This window comes from Serinus canaria, chromosome 4 (assembly GCF_022539315.1).
Source record: "Serinus canaria isolate serCan28SL12 chromosome 4, serCan2020, whole genome shotgun sequence".
Taxonomy (NCBI): domain Eukaryota; kingdom Metazoa; phylum Chordata; class Aves; order Passeriformes; family Fringillidae; genus Serinus; species Serinus canaria.
In genome coordinates, this window is record NC_066317.1 from 31,743,130 (window position 1) to 31,768,727 (window position 25,598).

A 25,598-nucleotide genomic window follows, 5' to 3' on the forward strand; every position below is an offset into this window, starting at 1 on the left:
CCACAGGACAGAAACAAAGGTTGTTGCTGCATTGCATGATGAAATGCCATGCATCTAAGCAGATATGACAGATTATCCCTAACAGCAGGCTGATGGCACAGCTGTACTCCACTCCTTCTGGTTGTTTCTGTGACAATACAAATATTCCTGCACACCATAACACATTATGGACATGCCAAATGTCCTCTCTGTATAATACATACTGCACATGATTCCACTTTTAAAACCAAGGCAAAGCTAAAACTCCTTTCAGTCACTTGCTAATAACACTGAAAGTACCCCAAACTAAAGCAAACATTAGTCACCAAACTGAAATTATTTTTCCTGACGGCTACCTAGCATGGTTTGGTTGAAAGCAGCCAATTCTTAAAGAATATGTATTTTTACCTAAAGTATTTAGTACATATGAACAAGATGCCATATTAGACAACATAAAACAAAATAAAAATACAACCTCTAAAACCTCCTTAGATGCTCTGATGTCCAGACAGTGAGATTTTCTTTTGAATGACAAGGAAAAGAATTCCACCCCAAATCTTCTAATTTGGAGGTGTGGGGAAGCATCCAAATCAAAGTTGTTTATTGCTTGATGCATTTATTTTTCTATATAAAGTCTATATTATCGGTAGTGTGACATGAGTCATCCTCAATTTACCTATGGAGGAATAATGGCTTCCCAGAGAAGTTGTGCTGTCTCCATCTGTGGGTTTAATCAACACCCAGCAGGACATTATCCTGGACAACCAGCTGTAGCTGATCCTGTTTGATCAGCGTGGTTGGACCAGATCATCTCAAGAGATCCCTTCTAACCCAAATCTGTGATGTCAGAAGATGTCAGCATGTCAGAATAGCTCCCTGCATGCAGAATGTAGCATTTAATTTACTTAGCTGTGTCTTAATGGGTTTATGTGCCTAGACTGACATTTTTAGAATAAGCCCAAAAGCTGAACATTATTTTTTGATACTGTTATCTTTACTGTGCATTTAAACAAAACCACAGGCTTTTCTTAGTTTAAGTTTGTACAAGAAAACTAAGCAAAGCACAACGACAGAAATGTTTTTTATTTTTCAGTGTTTACCAGCTCTCAGTGGACAAAGGAAAAACTTTTGCAATGTCAAAAGTTGCAGTTTGCTTGTTTCCTATTAATTGACATTATGCCACAAGAATCCAACTTGCAGCACTTAGTAATTAAAAATTAGTTGCCTGCTATTTAAAGATGCCAGTGGGAAACACACAGACATGTCTGTAAAATGCACTAAGAAAGGTCAAGGCTTTGGGCTGCATTCAGTGCTTGGATTGTATTTCAGTGGCTTAAAACACAAAAAAGTTTTAATAGAGTTAAATTTGTCATCGACATAAATGAGGGTTATTGGGACTTCAAAAAACAGACATCATAATTTTCCCCTTCTTACAAGTGAAATAAGGGTGAGCAGAAAATTAAAGTCTTATACAGAAATAAAGTCAATCTGTCATCCTTTCTATGGGAAGAAATTTGGTAGGTATAGAAATGATACTGAGAAATCACTCCTAACGCTCAAGCTGACACTCTTTCTAAATGTCATGAAGCATATGATATCTAAAAGCAGTTTTGATTTATTGATTAGGAACTTAAGGTCATATTACCTCATGGGCTTGTGCAGAAAGAAGTTAGAAATACCATTATATACAGGAGCTATTTGTCATACTAGAAGATTACGTCTTTTACCATAATCTAAAAGAAAAATATATCATTTGAGTTTCCAAATGCAAAAATGATTGAAGGCTGGAAGCTTAACTCCAGAAATTTTCCTTTGAAAACTTCTCTTGGAATGTTAATTTATATTATTTAAATGTTAATTTATATTATTTGAAACCTGCTCTCAGATATTTTAAGCATTTAGACTATGTATATATATATATGCAGATTAGTCCTATTCAGGAGTGGTCAGGTGGTCAAGAGATTTCTAAAGTACATAAAACCCATGGGAATTGATATGATACAAATTCAGTAGCATTTTGCTCCAAACAGTTTTTTAAAAGCAGCTATTTAGAATCACAGAATATCCTGATTTGGAAGGGACCCACAACAAGCACCAGAATCATGTGTCTCCTTCTTTTGCACATGTGGAAAAGTTGAAAGAATTGTGATCTTTACAGTAAATCAAGAACTTAACTTTTAAGAAAGCTAAGTTTTAAAAACACGTGGATATTTTCAATTTTCCTAAGTGCCTGTTACTTCCTCAAAACAAGCTTTTGAATATATACATTTCTCACAGAAGTAGTTATAGTTTAAGTCCAAAAGGATACGTTTCAAGTCTTTTTTCATGTTATATCAGATATTTCATGCAACAGATTTTTCTTTGTTTTGGAACAGTTTTTAGCAGTCTTAACTAATTTCCTTCTGCATTTTGAAACTTAGGTATCCATTTCTATCTTTTGTTCTGAACTCATCTTGATGTTAGAAGACAAAAAAAAAAAAGCAGATAAGATTGGTTATGAATAGTTTTCTTCCTAGTCATGAAAGAAGGTTATGAATTAACATTGCAGCTGAGCAGCAAGTAGCTATGACAGTGCATTTTGACATAATGCAGTAATAGGAAAAGGTTGAAATGATGTTTCCTCAGAAAGCCAAAATCTAAGTGAGACATATGACTTGTAAGTTATGGGACAAATTCGTATCATCAGAAGTAGGGCCACATCCAGGAGTCATATCAAAGCCACATACAGAAATGTGCATAAACAGAGAGACATTTCTTGGATGAAAATATATTCACAATTAGAATGACTTCAGTTTGGAGTCTACACATGTACTAGAAGTCCAATTTCTACTATTGCCATAAAAATCAAACACCAGTAAGTTCTAGGTGCCAGAATTTAGTTCCAGCCAAAAAATGAGATTCTCATCCCTTGCTACATGCTGTGTTGAGGGGCTCTACCAAACCGCTTCAGTGCCCCAGTAGGTCATTGTATGTATGCAAAGAAACACAGGGCATTCATGGTTTCAGAGAATGAAACCCATTGCTGTCTTCAAGGTTTTTCTTCAAGTTGTACTGCTAACCCTACATTATGTCTAGAGTAGGTCTGAGTGTCTAGAAAAGCTAAACATTGGCCCATACTTACTCCCTTAAAGATCAGTTGAAAAGCCTTGCTCTGACAAAAGGAGAAGCAGAAATTTTTACCAGAATAAACCTTAAATTCAACTACAGCAATAGGCCTGGGACAGTATTGTTGAATTCAGCATAAATCAACACCTGCCAACTGCCAAGTCTCTTCGTTTGTCCATCTGTGTTATACGGCTAGATAAATATCCTAAGTAATTCTTAATATTTTAGGCTGGCACAATGGTTTATGACAATGAAGATTAAGGGCTGACAGGTAAGGGAAGAACTAGAAAAAGATAGCTAGAAAAAGATATGCATTGCCTTTGTGTAGATCTCAACTTGAAACAAAAATACAGGTACAAAAATAAACATATTATCCTTTTCTTATTTTATAACAGTTTTGTTTTCATTTAAATGCTGAGATTTTAAATCATTGCCTGAGGGAAGATATTAAATCTACTTGGTTTATACTTTGTTAGAAGCTCTCAGAGAATGTCTGTAATTTTGGAGAGATTGTTATACTGTTGTTCTTCAACTAGAAGCTTTACACATTTTTGGAATTCCTCTCCTTTAGAGAGAGGTCAGTGAAGGAATGATGTGTGAAACCATTGGAACCTGTTGTGAGAGCTAATCTACTGAAATACCTCTATTTTTAGCACAGATTTATTTTCTTGTATGGATAATACTTTAATGTATTTACTAGGAATTAATTCTAATCTCAGTTTCTCTCTGCCTCCAGATTTACTGGCTAGAAGGGGACATGGTGGAACGTAAAAGAAATTCCACACAATCTATGAGCCTAGAGGAAATGTCAGATAAATATCGTCAGTACCTTTACGTTCTTTCCTTGCACTTAGTTTGTGCCTGAGCTTCCAGTAACATCCTCATTGGGTGGTGGAATTGGTCAATGGACACAAATTAAAAAAAATGAAATTAAATGTCAACATGAGGAAAAACATTTTCATAATGAGGATGGTCAAAGACAAAAACAGGTTTGCCCAGAGAAGTTGTGGATTCTGCCTTTTTGAGGTATTTAAAGACTGACTGGATGCATCCAAGACAATCTCATCCTCTGACCCTACTTGAGAAGTGAAAGACATGGAGATCCCAAGAGGTCCCTTCCAAACCTCATAAATTCTGTAATTCTGTGAATTTCAGTTGTGTTAATGTGAGATTAAAAACCCTCAGAATACATGCTTATGTTTGAATAAAGACAATTGTATGTTTTTCTATAGCACATAAAATTTGAGTTTCAATACAGAAACTCAGAGGTTAAGTAGATCTTACATTATATGAGAGAGAAAAATTTTAAACATTGAAAAAACCCAAGCTGCAAAAAAACCAAAGAATATAAGAATGAGGAATTTTGAACTCCTGAGTTCCTACAAATTCCTTGCTTCCTTTGCAATCTTGGCTGTGCATAACTTCTGTAAAAAAGCCAAAACTTAGGAGACACAATTTTAGTTTTTCTGATTTGAATAAATGGCATTTGAGCTTCCACTGTGAGCAGTCTTTTAAAAAGCATAAAAAATACTTTCTATATGTGTATGGGATGATCTAAAAAGGAAGTGCCTCTTCTAAATCAGCCATGGCCAGGTTACTAGTTTGGCATTCTGTTTAATTCTTGGCAGTGAATTTTTCTTATGACACAAATTTTGGTTTTCTTCTTCTATAGAGACATCCTAAACAAGTGAAATACCGTAAATTAATAATTTTACTGATTTTTATAAAATAAAGAAGCTGCATTTTAACTGCTTAGGGCTAACCATACTTTGGGGACACAGAAATGATCTGGCCACATTTCTCTTTTACCCACTTTGGCATAGGAAGTGGACCTGAATGTTGGGATCCTGCATATTTTTCACTATTTAGGATCAGAATAAATTATTTTAAGAATAGAGTATTTTCAAACTTTTCTATCCAACATGGTCTGTTACACAGCACACCAATTAACAGAAAAAAACCTCAAACCCATTTTTTCTATGTGGAGAGAGCGAGTCACCACTGTGATGCATTCCATGTATGTTTTTAATAAGAATTGGTTAAATTAACACATTCTGTGCTATTTTCAAAACTACAAATTACTTTTTAAAATCAACCTTAACTCTTCATTACAAAAAACTTACAGAAAATGCAATAATAAACCATGAATCATCAGCTAAACTAACACCTAAAAATCAGCTGAGAATATTTGTTACTGATAGTTAACATTGTGGACCAAAATTTTACCTTACACGCATAAAAGACATCAAATTCAGAAATGTCATGGAGGTTTTATAGAGTCTAACAACACAGGGGCCAAATGAAATTAATAACACCTACAACTAATATTTTTCCATATAAACCAAGCAAGATTACAGAAGCTATTGAAGGTGGAAAAGTTAAAATATTAGATTTAAAATTGCATATCAGGAAACACAGAGGGTGTACTTACAGAAGTACAGTGTTCTTCAAATTTTGCCTTAAAGTTGATTTGACACAATATTGCTAAATAATAGAAAAAGAGAAGAGAAATGTGGATAGCAGTAAATAGGGAACAGTGTCATGAGGAGTCGGCTCTAAGAAGAGTAAAACCCCTGAAAGTAAAAGGAATTGATAACTAATACATAAAATTGGAAGACAACACTTTATCAGTGCACTACACATGAATAATATATACAGACTTTAAACCTAATCACATCTTCTATATATCATCAAGCTAAAGTAATAAGTAAAAATGCTAAAAACAAAAGGGGATTGAATTGAATGATTGTTCTACACACTGCTGCATAAAGTATGCATTTTTGTTTTAAACAAAGAAAAGAAGAAAAATATTATTTCAACTGGAAAGATGAATATTTAAAAAATGCACTTTTTAAAATTGTCATACAAAGACAGAAACCTGCTGGGCAACAGCAGAAAGGATGCACATGCATGAAATGTGTCAAAGTTAAGTAAGTAAAATTTTGGTAACAGTTTGGTAACAGTTGGAGACCATGAATAAGACAGTAGTAGTTAAGGCCCAGAGAAACAAAGTGCAAACTACACAGATGGAACAAAAACCTCAACAAATTAGGCACCTAGGAGTAAGCTAAAAAAAAGAAAAGTGGCTGAAGGAAGATGAGATGTGACAGATATAGATGTGGGTAAAAAAACCCATATCATTTAGAGAGATGTGAAAGTAATCCCAATGTGAAACCGAAATTGTACTTGAAAACTGAAGTAAAATAATACAAGGGGTGTAGAAAAGCATTTTTTGTAAGATGCCATTTAAATAACTGAAAAGAAAGCAATAGAAGTTGTATTAAAAATAAGGAGATCAGTAATTTCAGTTTCAAGAAGCGATTGGGAATATGAACAATTTTACTCATCTCTGTAGACTATCTCTTAGATTTGGCCTGTAAACCAATAGATGACAGTCAGATTCACTAGAAACTGGAGCTAATCAAATATTTTTCACATTTCTTTCAGCTGAACCAGCAGCATTCCTACACCTGCAGATAGGAATGAAGATCTATCAGCCTAGAGAGAAAGCACAGAAATGAATGTGGCTTCAGGCTTTCAGCTAAGGTACCTCCAAACTAAGTAAGTGAAAGATACATGTTGTGGTCCCTGCCACAAGCAATGTTTGACCTTTGAAAAAAATTACTTTCTACCAGATGAACAAGAGGTCATAGAGAAGCAATTTAATGGCTACAGCTATTCTACCCTCGAAGATGCACTGTGTAGAGTCTCCCTTGACTTTTTTTTTCTGCCTTGGACTTCAGAGTCTGACAGAGAAAAGTTAAATAAGACACTGATGTGATTTAACCAAATCCAGCAATTAAGATCCATGCAGTGGACCCTCCCGTTCCCCTCCTCTGCCACACTGGGATGGGGATCAGAATTGTAAAAAGGGAAAGCTCATGTGTTGTGTTAAGAACAGTTAAATAATTGGAATAAGGTAATATTATGATGATGAGAGCAGGAACGGGGGAGGAGGAAGGAATAACGTCTGATGACAATACAACTGCTCACCACCCACTGAGCAATGCCCATCCCATCCCTGAGCAATAACTGGCTGGTCCTGGCCAACTCCCCCAGTTCATACACTGAGCATGATGCCCTATGGTATGGAGTATCCCTTTGGCCAGTGCAAGTCAGTTGTCTCAGCTGTGCTCCCTCACAACTTCTTGTGCTCCTCCTCCCTGGTAGAGCATGAGTCAGTGAAAAGTCTTTGACTTAAGGTAAGAACTACTGAGCAACAACTAGAATATCATTATCAACAATACTCCCAGGCTAAATCCAAAAAAACATGGCATTACTCCAGTTCGAAGAAAATTAACTCTTTCCCAGTCAAAACCAGAACAGAAACCATATAAACATGAAACATCTATTTTACTCTGATTATCAAAATAATCAGAGTGCAAAGACCGAAAGCTGCATTAATGACAAAGCAGGAATTTGCTTCTATGTCACTTTTCTGAAATTCATGTTACCAGTTTTGAATAATTTTATCTTTTTTCAGTCAGTGGCTTTTGTGACTGGTTTAGAATATCTAAGTCACAACTGTAATAATCGTTCTCTATGTCAGATGAACCAAACCCATGGGAAACTTCAGCCCCACTTTTTTAAAGCAGATTGATTTATTAAAGAGGACGAAGGGAAAGATGATCCCATCTAATCTCTGTACATGTGCATTCTTCTTATCCTTCTTGATCAGACCTGGAAAACTAGCCTTAAGTTCATTGGTATGTCCTTTACAGTGTGACAATTATACTATTTTAAACAGCTGCCTCATTGTCATAACCCACAAGGCTTGAAAAGACATGAGGTGGCCCTGAGAAAACAATGTTTGATTAGGTTTATCAGCAGCCTAGTTATGTTTTGAAATCTAATAGTGAGAAAATGATGTAAGAAAGAAAACTTCAGTTTTCTTATTTGTATCCATTTTCCTTATTATTTTCTTTATTTCCTCACTATGTGTATATATATATATTTCCTTGTCTCCACCTGAGACATTTTTGAGAAGGGATGAACACTTTGTCCTGTGATCCGGAAAACTCAGAACATTTTATTGTTTTCATTCTGTGAACCTAGTTTTAATACAAAAGCCCATTATTAAACAGAAATACAACAAAAAAAACCCCTAAAACCCCCACAAAACCTCAACCCATTCTCAACAGTAATATTTGTGTTGTGTTCCAAAGCACTATCCTTACAGTACTCAGAATTATAGTACATACATAAATATTTATTTAGGAATTACTGATATATTCTTTGTTCTCTCTCTTAAGTTTAGGTCTGGGTTTTTTTTTTCCAATCATTCTCATATGATTACATGAATATTATTTTATTTCCAATATTTAAAGTGAATTTGTTCTTCTCTATTCAACCAACCATTCTTCAAACATGATTTTTTTTTAGTATGTTTTTTCTCTGTACACTTCCAGGCATTACTACAATCTTTTATTTCCTGTAGTTTTTATTTATAACCCAAACAATTTTCTGAGTGAAAAACATTTGTTTCATTTTTTGGGAAAAGACTTTTATTCATACATCTCTCAGACTGCAATCATTGCAGTGCTCAGCTGTGGGGAATCTTGCTGACAATGGACTAACTTTTGACCCAGACATATGCTCCCACTTTGCAACAAGAGTTATTTTAAATGCTATTTCTGCTTTTCTGAAAAAGGTCACTCAATCCTAAAAGCTGGATTGAGCAGTTCACATGTGGCTAAAAGATAAATACAGTTTAATTCACCTGGGAATAAAAAGTCTTCTCCTGTAGGCTCTCTTAAGCTGGAGGACTGAATCCAAATTTGTTTTTACATTGCCATAAGAAAAATGTGTTTTGATAGCCATTTAAGTTTAAGAAAAGTAGTTTGTTTTTTTTCTTCAAAAAAAGTTGTGCTTTTCTTCTGGCAGCAACTCATTTTCTTAAGAGCTCTCACTTCACAGAATAAACATGTAATAAAGCTTCCTTTGTGTTGATAAAATTACTGTAAGCACATTTGAAACACAATGCAAATTATTTTTAAGCTTTTTTTTTTTAATCCTAATTTAATAAACTGTTCTTGTCTTATAAGAAAAATCTGTTTCTTTTCCCATTGTTTTTTCTTTGTTTTTTACTTATTTCCTCATCCTGGAACAGTGAGTTTTCTGCAACAAGAAATAACTATTTCCTAATAAGAGAAAATAGTTTCTTCTCATTTTAACATACAGAAGAAACAATTTTTGTACAAATAGAGACTAGAATTTGTTCTATGCTGTTTTGCAAGAGCCTTTTCCTGTCTAGAAGAATAAATGCATTTCATAGAGACAAATTCAACATCTGAGATATTATTAACTGAATTTTTAGGAATACTAGCATTTAAGAAGCTGATTCATTTCACCATGAGAATTCTACAGGCTTTTCTTTTCCTTAAACTCTCCACTATAAGTACAGCTTTTTCCATTATTATAACCTCAATTGTCTCATTTCAAAAATAGTTTTGCCATTCCATTTGTCAGGTATTAAGAAACAAAGCAAGTGGGTGAGGGGTGAAGAATCACAAGAGTAAAAGTGACAAAACTTGTGAGTTGAGACCAAGACAGTACAATAATAATACCCATTATTTTTATACCAAGCTGCAATGAAAAAAGATAATATCATACAGAAAGAAAATAAAAGACAAGAAAGACAAGTGATGAAAATGAAAAAAAATTCCTTGTCACCAAACAACTCATGTCCAGGCAGTCCCTGAGCAGCAGGACCCCACTAATTCCCCTTGTTTTATTGCTAAGCATAATGCCATAGGTATGGAATATTCCTTTGGTCAATGGGTTTCAGTGGCCTCAGTTGTGTCCTCTCCCAACTTCTTGTGTCCCTGACTCCTCACTGATGGGGGGCAGTGAGGAACAGAAAAGGCCTTGGACCCGTGTGAACATTGCTCAGCTATAACAAAACCACCTCTGTACCACCAACAGTTTCCCCCATAGTCGCTACTGTGAATAAAATAAACTCTATCCCAGCCAAAACTAGCACAATACCATTTGTTCATAGCCCTAACAAGTCAGGCTTCCACATGGACACGCTGAAATTCTTTCTACTATTTGACTGAATTGCACCAAGTAATTTCACTGAAGTAAATAAGCCATACCAACCAAATCTGACCCCTAATATTTCCATTTGTATCCATTCTTTGTGCCTCTTGCTCCTCCACTTCATAGGTGACTGTTCTGGATCACCATGAATGAATAAGAATTGCAAGGTTACAATTTCTTGTGAAGCACCTTACTGGGTCAGGGTCAAGATCAAGAAGCTAGCATGAAAAGCAAAGAAAACACAAAAAGCCATACCCACTTCAAAGTTCAGCGGATGCCTTTTAACTCTTACTTGTTCTCAGACAACACAAGGAAAATTAGGTAACAAAGCTGCAGGCTGCAAATTGCTCCAGGCACTTTAAGTCCCAGGCGTCACACTGAGACCAAACTTCTGTGGCGTGCACATCCTATCTCATCTCTGCATCATATTCATCTTTTTTTTATACCTTTAAAGTCGGTTTTATGCAACCAAATATCTACTTTCTGGCACCTTATCAAATATGTTTGCAGTCAAAAGTGATTTAGAATGCCACTCACTTCACATTACAAGCTTAAAAGTTTATGTCTGAGTTTAAGATCCACAACATAAATTTTTTGAGGGCTTGATGACAAATATATTTCCCTTCTGTGAGGCTCTCTGTTTAGCAAAAAGCTCAGAATTATATGAAGAGAGACAGGTTTCTGTCCAACAGAAATGTAACCCCGGTTCTGTAACTGAATGGTGCAATTTGATCAGGAAATTATCAGTGCACAGTGACTTTTTGATGTATACATAGATGGAGGGGTTTTTTTGTGCCTAAAGATTAAAGTGCTCTCTCTGCTCCTTTGTCACCTGTTTAGCCCCTGACAGTTAAGATCAGTTGTCCCACAGCTCATTACCTGTTATTGCGACCTACCTCTGACTGATTGCAGGCGCAGGGTCCACAATTTTGCAAAGCACCCTACCTACCTACAACAGTCCCTCTTGTAAGGAAAATCAATCATTCACATTCTGCTCCTTCATTATCTGCAGCTTCACCTGACAGAAGCTTCAGCTGCACATCTCTTCTTGGACTCCCATATATTTCTTTCTATAGAGTTATCTAGACATATTCTTTTGGTCATTTTGAGAGCTGTTTTAGGTTTATAAAACACATTTGGCAAAACACTCAGCATTTAAAAACGCATAGTAAAGGTTAAATATAATATCAGACAAAGTCATTTACATTTGCAAAACTTGCTCGCACAGATGTGAAATTCAAGTCTGTAATTCCAAAATTCATACTCCATGTCCAGTTTTATAGAACTAAGCCTGAAACATCTGGGTTTTTGAAACATTTCAAGGACATGGAGTTAGATTTTTTTACTTCTTACCCACAGACCTTCCTACCTACAATGTGTGTACAAAATCTATGTAAACTTCAAAAGGAAGAAATAAAAAAAAAAAATTTTCCATTAGTAAAGCTTAAAATTCCTACCAAAAAAACAACAGAACCAATGACTGAATCACTCAGGCATTGGGAATACTTCAAACACATTAGACAAAAGTTTTAACTGACTTTTTCTAATGCTTCACAACTAATTCTCTTCTATCTGTGCATTGCAGCATGTAAAATTTCAAGGAGAAAATCAAACAACAAACAATCCGTTCTATTTCAGTACACGAGATTCAATACCAGAAGATTTATTTGTATGTTTCCCAGAATTAGATCATCTTTGAGCCCACTGCACGTGTAACAAAGTTATCTGGGTATTACTTCTACGACATGAAAATATGGTAGCAGCCTACCCAAGTCTCACTGGGAAAGGTTTTACTCTGCCTACCAAGACAACAATAATTGTCCCCACTACACTAGGGAAACTGCAGAGCCCAGAGAACAATTGGAGGCATGGATGGGCAGCTCTGGGAAACAGACAGCTACATGAGATGTCTACAGTGACCAAGGGGACCAAAACCAGAGCTGAACGAAAGAGCAGCTGTCTCACAATTGTGGGTCCTGGCATAAGCAAATAAACAGTGACTACTCTGGATTTTATTTTAATATATTTCTGTTATTTTTAGCTGAAGACAGCAAGTATTTAATGGTATGATCTCAAACACTTAATTTTTTTTTATTCCCAAGAGGCATTTTACTAAATATAAAAATTAAATCATAAGCTCACGATAGGGCTGCTCATGATACTAACTCCCAAACCTCCCTTCAGCTCTGTTGCAGTGTTGTGAGTCCCCAGGATGAGGTGAAAGATGAGAACTGACTCCAAGTTCTCAGAAGGCTGATTGATATGATATTGTTTGTGTTGTGTTATATTAAGAGAAATTATATACTAAACCTGTACTAAAGAAAGAAAAAGGATACAGACAGAAGGCTGGAAAGGAATGAATAATAAAAACCCATGACAGACTCAGAGAGTCCAACACAGCTGGCTGTGATTGGTCACTAATTTAAAACAATTCACATGTTTGGATAAACAATCTCCAGACCACATTCCAGAGGAGCAAAACATGGAGAAGCTGAGGCTTCTCATCTTCCCAGGAGAAGAAATCCTGGTGAAGGGATTTTTCAGAAAATATCATGGTGACACAGCTCCATTCAGAATGGCTGAAAATGATAATAATCATAGTCTGTGTAAAATTCACAAGCAGCATATTCTTTCCAGATTTTTTCCCTCACATCATGTTACCAATCCTCTACACTATATAAGAGTTCAAATTTCTAAGAGAAAATAATAACTCTTAAGTCCAGAAATGAGTTAATTTTCTTATAGATATGATCAGGAAGATGACAAGGACTAGCTATGATCTTTTCTGTGTTTACAGAATGACAGTGGCATAAGAAATCAGACAAGACATACTTTTCAGATTTCACACTGAGTATAAGGAGCGTTCCTTCAACTTAATAAAGTTTTCTGATAGAGTCCGTTGTTAGCAAAAAATAAGGAAAATGAAAATTTAATCCGAGTTTAGCAGCAATAAGTAGATATCAACATACTACAATGTGTTCCTCTGCAACAGCAGTGTGTTAAAACTTGCCTGTGGAAAGAGATTGAACTGCTTTGCAAGATCCTCCCATAGAGTAGAGTAGAGTAGAGTAGAGTAGAGTAGAGTAGATAATTTCAGTTGGAAGGGAAAAGTAAAGCATGTTATTAAGGACATTATCCAATAAAAAACAGCATTCAAAGCTTGCATTCCCTTTTCTGATTATCCAAAATCTGATTCATAGGCATTTCTAGATAGGTATTTCTACTCATAGCTACCATACCTTTCCATGAATCAGCAAACCATCTCTTTACATATGAAAGCAACCCTTTTCTTCAAAGCTATTCTCTTTGCAACTGTTTTTTGAAAGCAAGTGCAAGTGTCCTCCAACCTTCCTGAAACTGGTCATGGAACAGTTCTAACACGTACATTTCTCACAGACATTGCAGATAGTGTTTGCCTTTACAAAGAATAGGATACACAAAGTAGTTTTAAGGATTCTATGCCACAAAATACTTGTTCTATTTCATAGCTGCTTTGACTGGTCTCTATGCAGTTTTAATTTCAAAAGGAGTAACAAGGTGTGAAGTATTTAAAACTGCAATAAAAAACAGCAAAGACTCAGTGTGCTCATGACTGAGGTAATTGCTTCTTGACTGCTGTAAGGTTTTTAGCCCTGCAAAGCATTTGTAAAATCACTAAAGAATGTTGTTATGCCTTCTTTTTCTTCCTTATTTTTGTTCTCAAATAGCAAGCTAGTATTAATGCTGTCCTTGTTAAGATCAATGTGAAAACACCCTAAGTTTGGTCCTTAGTGGAGAATAGAACCTGTCCCACACAATACAGAAAGTATGTCAGGAGAGCACAAGAAATCCAAGGGGTTTTTTTTAGGTATTAGAAACAAAATGACTATTGATTCATACTGATGTAATATATAACTGATTAAAATTTCTGAGTGAAAGATATGAGTTGTTTTCCCCCATTTCATTATTCATTACTTCTTTTATTTTTGCCTTTTTTATTTAACATATTGCTGAGCATCTCTTCTGTATGGCCTCTATCCTCCAAACACAACTTAATCTGGTGGTCTTAAAATCTAAATAGATTTATGGAGAGTGACTAAAATCTGGGGCAACTTCCACTCGACAGCTTTAATGAATAAAACTCACATAACACTCATACAAACATATAATCCAGTTCTATTGAACTGTTTGTGAGTTTGCTCACAAATATAGAGAGTACTTTGAAAGCTAAGTTTGGTTCTCTTCTGAACACATTAATTTGTTCACAAGAACTTCACCTGTGAACTGGCAATAAAATATCCTATTCTTCGTTGACAGTAGCCTGTCAGTTTAGGAACTGCACAGCACAGCCTGCACAGTCTTTACACAGTTACTAGAAGGAGCTGTGAAGAGACACTCACAATCAGTGAAAATTTTTCACTTCAGAGGAGGTGTTTAACTGTAGATCAATTGAATATGCAGCTGTAAGTTTTGCATAGATGTGACACAAAGTGTGACAGGAAAGCTTTATATCAAACACTTGTATAGACCCTAAATAAAGTAGAAATGGGATCAATAACTGTATTCTCTTGACTGCAGTCAGTAGACTTGCAAAGTAACTTACAAAAGTATTATTTTCATATTAGACAATCACTGTTTCTGAAGCTGACTGCAGTTTAGTGCATAACTCACGTTTTCTCCCCATTATCCACTTCATCACATAAAGCAGGTGAAGCCCTCTCAAAGCTGCCCTAGTATTATCTATACATATATTTTAAAATACTAATTTAATGCACTATAATATTTTATGGTAAGCCATGCCTTCAGCTGGCTGAAAACTCCAAACTTTGCCAGGAGCCAAATAGTTCAGAGCTGCTAAAGCATTTTCCCTAACAAGGGCTTTTCACCCTCAAGAGCCAAGTTACTTAAGCTGCCTGTATTGAATTGCATCCCTTTTGAAGCTGGTCACCAGCATTTCAAACATAAATGAGCCCTTAAGTCCATCTCTCCCTTAAGAACAGGCCTAAGTAACTAGTTGAGTTGCATGGCACAGCATTAAGATGCTGCCTTTAAAGGAAAGAATCCTCATACTCCAGGACAGCTGTACTGTGTGAGCTAGAGATATCACAGTTTGCTGCTCCCAGCAGGGCTCAGATGCTGCCTGCTTAAGGAAAAGTCTTAGCTGCACATTCTGCTGCAAATCAACCAAATGCTGCTTCTACTGCAGCAGGAATATAATCTTGCAAATGAGGATGGGATGCCAGTTTTGGTGCACTGTTTATGGGTCTTTTTTCAATAGATGGAGATCACACATCATTTTCTACATGTCACTCAGAATCTGTTAAAAACATGAATTACTACTTATCCCTAAAACAAAAGAATGAAATCAATTTTATTATTCCCCTGGAAAATATAAACAAATTATGCAACATCACACTTCCCCCTAGTAGAAAGCAATAAATTATGTATGTAGACAAGGAAATAAGAGTGGAAGTATCAAAGGAGGACAGAATATATCATAAAAATGCTGTTCACACTACAAGATATAAGGCTTTATCAGTTTTTCTATTCTGATCCATTATGCTCTGGGGATCATCTCAGCCTCAGAGCAATTCTTTTCAGTTAATGTATAACTCTAAAGTGGATGTGCTGTGGGGGTTTCTTTTATTTTGTCCATCCTGGACAAAAAAATGGACAAAAAGGAAATTATAAATGTCACTGGAAAGGTAGCTGTATTGCTGAGATACAATGGTCAATTTCTTCACATAAAATCTGCAGCACGAAAATGTATTTAAACTAAGCCATAAAGAGCAGCATCACCAGATACTTAGGCTCTGAGTAAAACTACTAAGTAGAGACTGGGAATTACTTCAAGATGCCCAGTACAGAATATCAACTGCAGAATTGAAAATTTCCAAGTGAGGGAATGACAAAATTAACTGACTAAATTACTTTGTCAGGGAAAGAGGTAGCTAGTCACAGGTTTCCCATTACTTTTTGATACCCAAGCAGCTCAAATTCCTCAGTTAGATGTACCAGGAATACAAGACTGTAGGATTGGGTAAGTTGTATTTTCTGAAAGGGGGAAAATATAAAGGATATTTCAAAACATTCTTCTAAGTCAATAGTGCCTGTCTTTATTTTTCTCTTTTGTCTAAAACTGCTTGAGTTGAACCCAGTTTTTTGCAGGGCACAAGGAATGTTCATTCTTCATATTCTTGAGAGGAAGTTCATTCATGGTGCCAGCCTCTATAGCTTTGTGGCTGACCTGAAATCATTTGTTAATGGACATTCAAAGCTGTTGAATGGACATTCAGGTTAATGGACATTCCTTGTTTTTCAGAAACAGTCCTTGGCTGCATCAGTCACCCCAAAAAGGGCGTAGCTATCAGTTAAGGATTGTACAGCAGCTTATTGCAGTGGTGGACTACAATGGGACTGTTGTGCCAAATGACAGAGTATAAAGTAGATCTGAGTCATTTGGCTCATGCCTATTGCTGCAGTTGCTTTCATCTGCCCAAACTCATCTGTTTCTTGCACAATATTCTGAAACTCTTCAAGCTTAATTCTTTTTACTATTAATTGTGTTACACTAAGGCTTCAAAAATACCACATTCACTTTTTACTCTTGGATATTTTGCTGAAATAAGAAGGCAGACTGTTAATCATGCTAAAACACCTCTAAATTGAGACAGCTTTGGCTAATGCAGGTAATGCAATTTTCTACCCAATGGGGAGCTACACTTTGCAAGAAAGAAGGATACAGGAAAATTCTCAGGTTTTAGCATTTAGGGCAATAAAGTCTGTTAACAGAGGACATTTTTTTCTTGGTTACCTTTATGTTTGTGAGTTTTTTTCACAGAACATCCAATCCCATTTGTCTATAGATTGCACATTTTCCTCTATACCATTTCAAAAAACAAATTCACATAAAAAGTATGATTTGTTGATTATTTCCCTTTGATTCACACATCCTTCAATTTTTAATTTATTTACAGACTTTTCTCAACTGAGGACCATGTTGCCTCATCCAGATTTCATTGAAATTTATCATAAACCAGTTATTATAGACATTAAAAATTGAAATCATAAATGCATATCATCATCTCTCTCAGTTCTCTACTTCTGTAATCTCCCTTTCCTTTCTTGTTGCATCTACTAAGAGGGAATTATATGATAGACAAAATATATGTGCTCTCAGTTTGTCTTCAAGTTTCTCTAAAAAGAGTGACTGGGTTAAAAGAATTTCCTTGAGGCTTGGTCTTGCTTTAGGTAGGAGCTAAGAGCTTGGGAATAGAAGATTCAGAGGTTACAGAGTGTAGTAAGTGAGCAGGAAGACTGAAGGGAAGGAAAAAAAAAAAAAAAAAAAGAGAAGAAAAAGAAAAAGAAAGAAAAAAGGACTTACAGCCCATTGTTAGAACGGGACAGAAGCAACCTTCCTATGTGCTGGTGGTGAGGACTGAGTGTGCTGTAATACAGAAAATCAGGGAACTGGTTGAAATCAATCCCTTCTGCTAGCAAACTGTGGGCACACCACCCTGTATAGAATTCTTACAGTTACTTAACACTGAACATGCATGGCAAAGCAGTCCTCACAGCATGTGAAAATATCTACAAAGAGAGTGATATCAATTCAATAACTGTTAAATTGCCTGTAATGCAAAGCACCTATAATAATTCCCTATTCCATTTACTACAAACTCATACAATCAGGTGGGATATTTTATTTTAAATTTCTTTTTTTTCCTTCTAACCTAGTAAGATTAGAGCATGGTGCTAATAATACCAAGCCTGGGGGCTCAATCCCTGTATGGGCCATTCTCTTTAGAGTTGGACTTGATGACCCTTGTAGGTCCCTTCTAATTCAGAAAATTCTGTGATCTGGAAATAAATTCTTAACTGCCACTGTTCTGGAGACAGAGAGGAAGACATACTTTTTTTTTTTTTTAAGTAAAGTAATTAATGGAAAAGGCTATCAGTCTTTCCTTTAATAATTTATTCCTTACCATGAATCAGACCAGAACCATTAAGAAAAAGATGAGAAGTCTTAAGGTGTTATGGACTTCTGTTAACCCTTGCATCAATATAAGATAAACAGACAAGATAAAGAAAGACATCTTGGAAGAGGAGAACTGCTGTTCTCATACTCCAAAACATTAATGGCATTGCTAGCTACACTAGCTAACAAACTTTATTTCTGTTGGTTTTTGCAAGAGTTGAAGAAAGTAAAAAGAGGATTTCTGGAGAAATATGTCCAAAATGAATTGTGTTTGCACTGGGATAAAAATTCATAGCTTGAAGCACACAAAAAATAAACAGTCCAGCAGAACTAATATTAAATCTAATATCAGAACAGGCTCCTGTGAGCTATTTGTACTCTGCTGACATGTAATAGTCTGTTCAGCATTGTAACTTACATTTTTGTACTACAAATATGTGCACAACAACTGAGTTTGGTAAGAAAAAATATTTAAAAAATAATTCAAAAATATTGTTTCTTTTCTTTATACAGGATGGTGACTTGTAGCTTAAACCAGCAAATCTTGACTGTCATATTGTCAAAAAAAATTTCTATCTTTTTGAGTGTTTGATTGTCATCTAGGCTCCTGAACTCCTTGTACCTGGAAAATTTTTTGTTAGAGGAAAAAAATTCAGTGTATATTTCTTTTCTTTAGATTTGCAGACTCCACAACAAAGGAAGATTACAGGAGCATCCGAAGGTTAGTTACAAAAAAGCTCCATAAAAAAACCCTTCAGACCAATTCAATAATTACTATTTGACATACATTTATGTATGCTCCAATGCACTCAAATCAACTTTCCCATCTTTAACTTAGCCTCAAATTAACTTCTCAAATGAATAAAGCAATAGAGTTTACAGAACACAGAAGGCAACACCTCCTTCTAAAAGGCATTAAACAGAATTAATACCATTGGCTTTGCCTAAAAATAATCACTTTGGAAAAATTGATTAATAAACAATAAATTCCTTATGTGTAGTGTTTCGGTTGCTGGGATTGGCTCATATTTACAAGTTCTTTACAGTTGTTGGAGGCAATCACTCCATGGCAAAGGAAGATCTACAATTAAAATAAATTACTGTGTTCAGGACAAAAAGACACAATGTTTTATATGAACATGGAAAGTGAGGGGATATCAATTGGTATGAACAATGATGGGTAAAAAATAGAGGCTATTGTTCATGTAACAGCTTTTGAAATACACTTTGCTTTCAGAAGCTAGCAAGTCTTCCATTTCTTTTAAAGTAAGTAACTGGCTTAAGAAAAACAGGTTGGCTTAAGAAAGCAGGTTGGCACAGACTTTGGAAGTTTTCAAGCTGCATGCTGGTACCCAGGGCTCTAAATAAGTGCATGTCATCGCATTGGAACATAATCTGAAATGCTTCTTTTTACTCACCAATAGCCCAGAGAATTGGGCAATATTCAACTTATTCTACATTAATCAATTCTTCTGCCTATTTTTACTAGGTAGAGTAGATCTGTTATGTCTTTGTGCAACAAAATATAATGCCTCCAATCATTATTAGGCAGGTGTAATATGACATATAACATTTCCTCCTGATACTGAGATTGATGAGGAAGAGAATAGAGTTATAATCCTATTTGTAGCTTGACTTCATGAATCCTGGAAATTCCTCTGATTCCTGCCACTAGCACCTATAAGCTGCCATAAGTAAATCCAAGCTATATAGCATGACAAGAACTCACAGACACTGGTAAATAAATCGTGTCAAAACACCTTCTATAAACAGCTTCATAAAAATACATAAAATTGTCAGATATGTTGTACTGCTCCTGTGAGAGAAAATGTCTTTAGTGAGTCTCCTGGATTTGATGACATCTCCTCAGACTTAAGAAACTAAGATGCAATAATAGTCTCAGGATGCCAAATTTCTTGATTTTTAACACTATCTGATTAATTTTATGTTTTATCCCTCACAGTAATTACATGAATATATGTACCTTGGAAAGTTTATACATGTTCTTAAGGAAAAGTAATTGAACACTTCATTGGAGTTCATAGTCAGCTAGTCATCTTCCATAGTTCACTAGGTCATCTTCTACACTTAGCAGGTGTCATGAGGGATTGCAAAACCATTTTAAATTATTTAGGCCATATTTGGAGCAAGTTGTATAGATAGAGTGAGAAAGGTTCACCATATGTTTGAGAGTCCTGCTCAAGTCTCTGCTGAGACCTGCCACATTGATTCGCTTTTCACTTATATGACATTGTCTGTTGAGAACATCTGTATCCTAGAAGGTCAAGCACATGGATGCACTCATTCTGACCCTGAGGAGTAGAGAGCTGCTGTTTTCCTTTGAACAAGTCAGAGATGTGAGAACTGGTGACAACTAAGCTGAGTTTCTGTGCTTTTAATTCTGTACTACAACATGGCCCAAGCCTCCTCCAAAAATTTCTTTTCCAATAGAAGAGCATCAGCAATCTTGACTGTGTAACATCCCCTCTCACTCCAAGCTTTCCACACATATACACATTACCATCACTCATTACAAAGCAGAAAAAATGGGATTGGTTTTACCACCAGGTACTCCTGCATTTTTCTCATAAAAACGCTCAGCTTTGATTTATTTATTAATCTCAAAAGCCAATTATATTTTCTCGAATAAACACTGAACTTAGTAAATTTCCACTGTGGAACAAAACTGAAAGTTGAAATTCATTGGAATCATGGGTTACTACTGCTACTTGCAACTCTAGAGCTTATTGTAATATCTTTCCTATCAGTCCATTTTAAGGGAACTTGGAGAAATAAAAAAAAAAAAAAATCCCAAAACAAACAAGAAAAAAAACACCAAAAAAACCAAAAAAAACCCAAAAAACCAAAACCCCACAAATTTTGATTTTAAAAAATCTTAATTTAACTGGATCAAAGTTTATTTTCTTTTCAATTCTCTCCATCCTTGTATGCATACATGGTCAGCCATGTAGCTGTTGTGAACCCCTGGATGAAAGGAACAATATTTCAGACAAAGAGTGGGAGTGGAATGGCTGACAGACAGATGTTTAGGACCTAAAATTAAACTTCCCTGAAGATCCTTAAGAGAGGGGGAAAAGTAGACAAAATTTAAGTCTATTTCATACCTACCTCAATCCTACCTCACCCTCCACCAAAATTACAAAAAAAAAAAAAAAAAAACCTCTAGGGGCATAATAATTGCTATAGGGCACAAACTGCTATCTTTCACTGGTTAAACAGAACTTGAAAAAGAAACTGCATGGAAGAACCAAACAGCATAAATCTAACAAAATAGCCCCATAAAGCAGTTCAGGAAGATGCTACTTCACCTGAGGAAAAGAAATATAGAACTGGTTTGAGATCAACCCCTTAAAAACAACCTTTAGATAAGTGGAGGATAGGGGAGGCCTTATACAGTGCCATCAGAGTAAGACTTACACAGATTCACCTCACCCTGACCACATAAATTTAGGAAAGAGAGAGTGACTGAGAATCTGAAATTGCTAGAATAACAACATGAAATAATTCAAGCAAGGTTCAACAACCTTTCTTGAAGTTTGAACCCTCTTTACCTTCTGAATCTTCCCCTCTCCTTTTCATCTGCTAGCTGCAATTCCTCTCCTTTGCTTCTCACAAAGCTACTCTCTGCTTTTGTCTTTTCTTTGTTTGTTTCTTTATATTTTTTTTCCTTTTTTCATGTTTTGCCCTGTAAATTTAACTTTGCTGAGTTTCAGTCAGCTAAACACAAACTTACTTTTCCTGATTTTTTTTAAACTTCAAACTAGAAGCCTTGGGATATGATACAAAGCAACAAGCTAAAAATCACTGATTTCCAAATAAAATTTTACTAAAATATGCCTCTCAACAAAGCCATGTGGTTGGCCATGCAGAATGCTCTGCTGTCAATGTCAAACAGCAAAGTCTGACAGAGCCTTCTTCCCCATCTCAACCACTCAGGTATTCCCACTGCTTAGTTATTCACATATGCCTCAGCCTGCTTCATTCTCTTAATTTATTTTTCTGCTTATCATAAGGAGTTCAAACATAAGCTAGTTTTGAGTCATTCATACTGAAGGCTTAATACCCTCTAAATCTAATTTTATTGAATCTCCAGGCTGTTGCAAAACTCAACCCAAAACATTATAACATAACTCACAGCTCCAGATCCTTTTTACCCCCAAAACTGGGAGGAAAGCACAGTTGGTTTCCACCTAGGAGTCAGTCTGCTGTCTTCCCTTTACCTTAACTGGATTCTGTCTTTTACATACCTACGTTGATATATTTTATATCAAGCAAGCTTTGCCATACTTTTCCTCCATTCTCTCACCACCAAAACCTCCTAATGCAAAACACATACAGCTTAACCCACTCCTGACATGAACAATCTGTTTGTATCTCTATTTCTTACAATTTTTTTCATGTTTTATTACTAATATTTTGAAAGATGGATTTTTCCCATGTGAAAAGTTCCCTATGTGGTTAAAATTTTAAATACAATCACAATCATGCTAACTGTCTATATCATAACAGTAGTAAAACAGAAAAGGTATATCTTTCTGTCCACATCTGAACAGTCCTATAATATGCTGCTGAGAAAAATCTGTGTATGATATATCCTAATCATTCCATTTAGCTGCCATGTTACATAAATAAAACTACTGATGTCTGGGATGTGAAATTACAGAAATGACTTAAACCTCTCATACAATAATTTTAAGTGAATAAAGGAAGTCTCTTTCAACCATTCCTTCCAGCTTTTGTTAATATCATTATGAAATAATAGCTGCACTTCTTGGATATGTACAGGATAATATTAATTTTCTATTGGAGAAAGAAAAAACCCTAGTACTCCAACAGTACTGCAAATAAGCAGAAACCTGGATGCTTCTACAGGTTTTTCAACAGAGATCTGTAGAGGATACAAAGACTAACAGGCACTGAGTGCAGCTTACTAGCTGTATTTCATTTATTCTGAAACTTCCACTTGCTATTTTCTGAAGGAGATTGGAGCAGATTGGTAGTTCCCTTTGCACGACACTTTTCCCCATTTAATATCTACCCTTAACTCCATTGCTTCCATTTTTTAGGGTGGATTGTAATTGATAACAAGCACTGACTCTAAAAGGAGCCAAAAATCTAGCTGGAAGGTTCTGAAGTCTTTTATAGAAAATGGCATTTCTAAGCAGGATATTTTATTCCAATAAAAAGCTTACTCTGTAGTCCTGTGCAATATATCTAGCAATAGTAAAAAGTCCTCTTTAATCTATATAGTACAGTTAAGGCCTATTTGAAATTCACTCTCACTTTTCAAACAGGAACTTTCTGTGAGTCCCCCTAATCTTTTTTCAAATTTGAAATTACACAGATTCTGTTCCTAGGCAAAGTATACTTAGTATTTCAGATTTTCAGTGGCAGTCCCACCATGGTTCAAAAAGATAAGCAGTATTGCCAGTAAGAAAACTGTTGAAATTCCAGCAATAAAACTAATTCCTAGAATACACAAATATTTTTAATGAATATTTTAATGTTTTTTCTCTTTATACAAAGGAAATACTACTTTAAATCTCTTGACAGCTATTGTTCTTTGAAAGCACATTTGTCGAAAAAGCCGTAGGAGTAAATTTGCTTCATCATTATATTTTACTGTTTTACACCATATGTGGTTTTCTTATTTGGAGTCACCAGTAGACTTTTGCTGTCCATAGTGTGGGTAAAATAGATAGGAAAAATATTTTTTTGAGAGAAAAAGAAAAAAAATTAAGCATTTCTCCCTGAATTATTACATGTCAACAAAAGTCTAATACAAACCAGCTTTTAACTTTTCTCTTGCTAATAATACATTGAAAAGTTTTCATTAAGATGCTTACTTTATTTTAGCCTCTCTTTGAAAGAAAGAGATAAGTGTAATAATTTGCTACTCACCATTTAACACTGAAAAATACACAGTAAAGATGGTTAAAAATAGATCTGCTCAGCTGCTTCTTTTCATAGAGAAGTGAATGATACTAAATGAAGTTGCTGGTTGGCTCTTGTGTGTCCAGAGTCTCTTCAGCAATATGGGTCATCAAACACTCAATAGGGTTTGTCATAGACAGCATGTTGCAAAAACAACAGTGTAAGGGAAGTTTATATGGAATAAGTTGGGGAAGGAACATCCTTTTGTTTTCTTTCCACAAGATATACTGGAAGAGTTTTATGAGACAAAAAGTTGTATTTTACAGTCAGGCATTTCTCCATCCATTAATAAACCATAACCCCTGTGAAGAATAAAAAGTAATTGAAAGCTTTAGAAGTGCATCCAATGCACTCAGAGAGCAGCATTTAAAGGAAATGAATCTTGTAATCAAAGCAATTCAAAATGGCAACATTTCAGCTTTGAACTGCAAGCTCACTTTTCATTTGAAATTTTCAGTCACTGCAGCTGCAATGGGATATCTATGGTCAACCTCTGGAGCCCAATAGAAGATTTGAAAACCTAATGCTGAGGCCACGTGCACTCAGTGAAAATTTGGAAACCTGTGTTAGATCCCCAGGAACTCCCAGCAGAAAGAGAGACAGATCATCCCATCAGTAAGGGCCAGAAGCCACACAAGGACAATATCCTTAAGCCCAGCATCAGCAGCTGGCCAAAGCAGGTGACTGTCCTGCTCTGCACTGCTGTGGCCTCACCTCGAGCACTGTGTGCCATTTTGGGCACTGAAATATAAGCAAGACACTATTAAAGAGCATCCAAAAGAAAACTTTAAAGGTGCTGAAGGCTCTGGAGGATAAGCTGTATGAGGAATGGCTGAGGTCACTTGGCCTGTACAGTCTGGAGGAGACTGAGGAGAAACCTCATTGCTGTCTACATCCTCCTCCTGAGGGGAAGTGGGACTGGAACCGACCTCTTCTTGCTCATGACCAGTATCAAGACTCAAAGAAAAATCATGGAGCTGTGTCACGGGAGGTTTAGGCTGGCTATCAGGACAAGGTTCTTCACTCAGAGGATGGTTGGGCACCAGAACAGGCTCACCAGGGAATTAGTCACAGCTGCAAGCCTGAGTTCAAGAAGAATTTGGACAATGCTCTCAGGCACATGGTGTGGTTCTGCTCAGGGCCAGGAGTTGGATTTGATGGTCCTGATGGGTCCCTTCCAACTCAGCATATTCTATGATTTTAAGTGTGCAGCTCCTTACTTATTCAGAGGGCTATAGGAGGAAATACAGAGAGTACTATTTGTCTTAGCTCAAGCAATGTTATCAGATTCATTTCATGTCTCTTATCATTTGGTACCTGCATTCAGGAACACTCTCCTAAAAATTGAGATGACAGCATAACTTCTTTCTTCCTTCCCAATTAAAAAAACCCTCCCAACATAAGGTTTTTCAAGAACCAAGAGAAACTACTTTGAAAGTACTGTATATTTTATCCTCTGTTAGAATACATTTTCTTTAAGTATACTAGATCAAATAATTATTAAAGTAATTTGGATAAAATGGATGCTATTCTAACTGAAAACAGATTTATTGTGCAGATT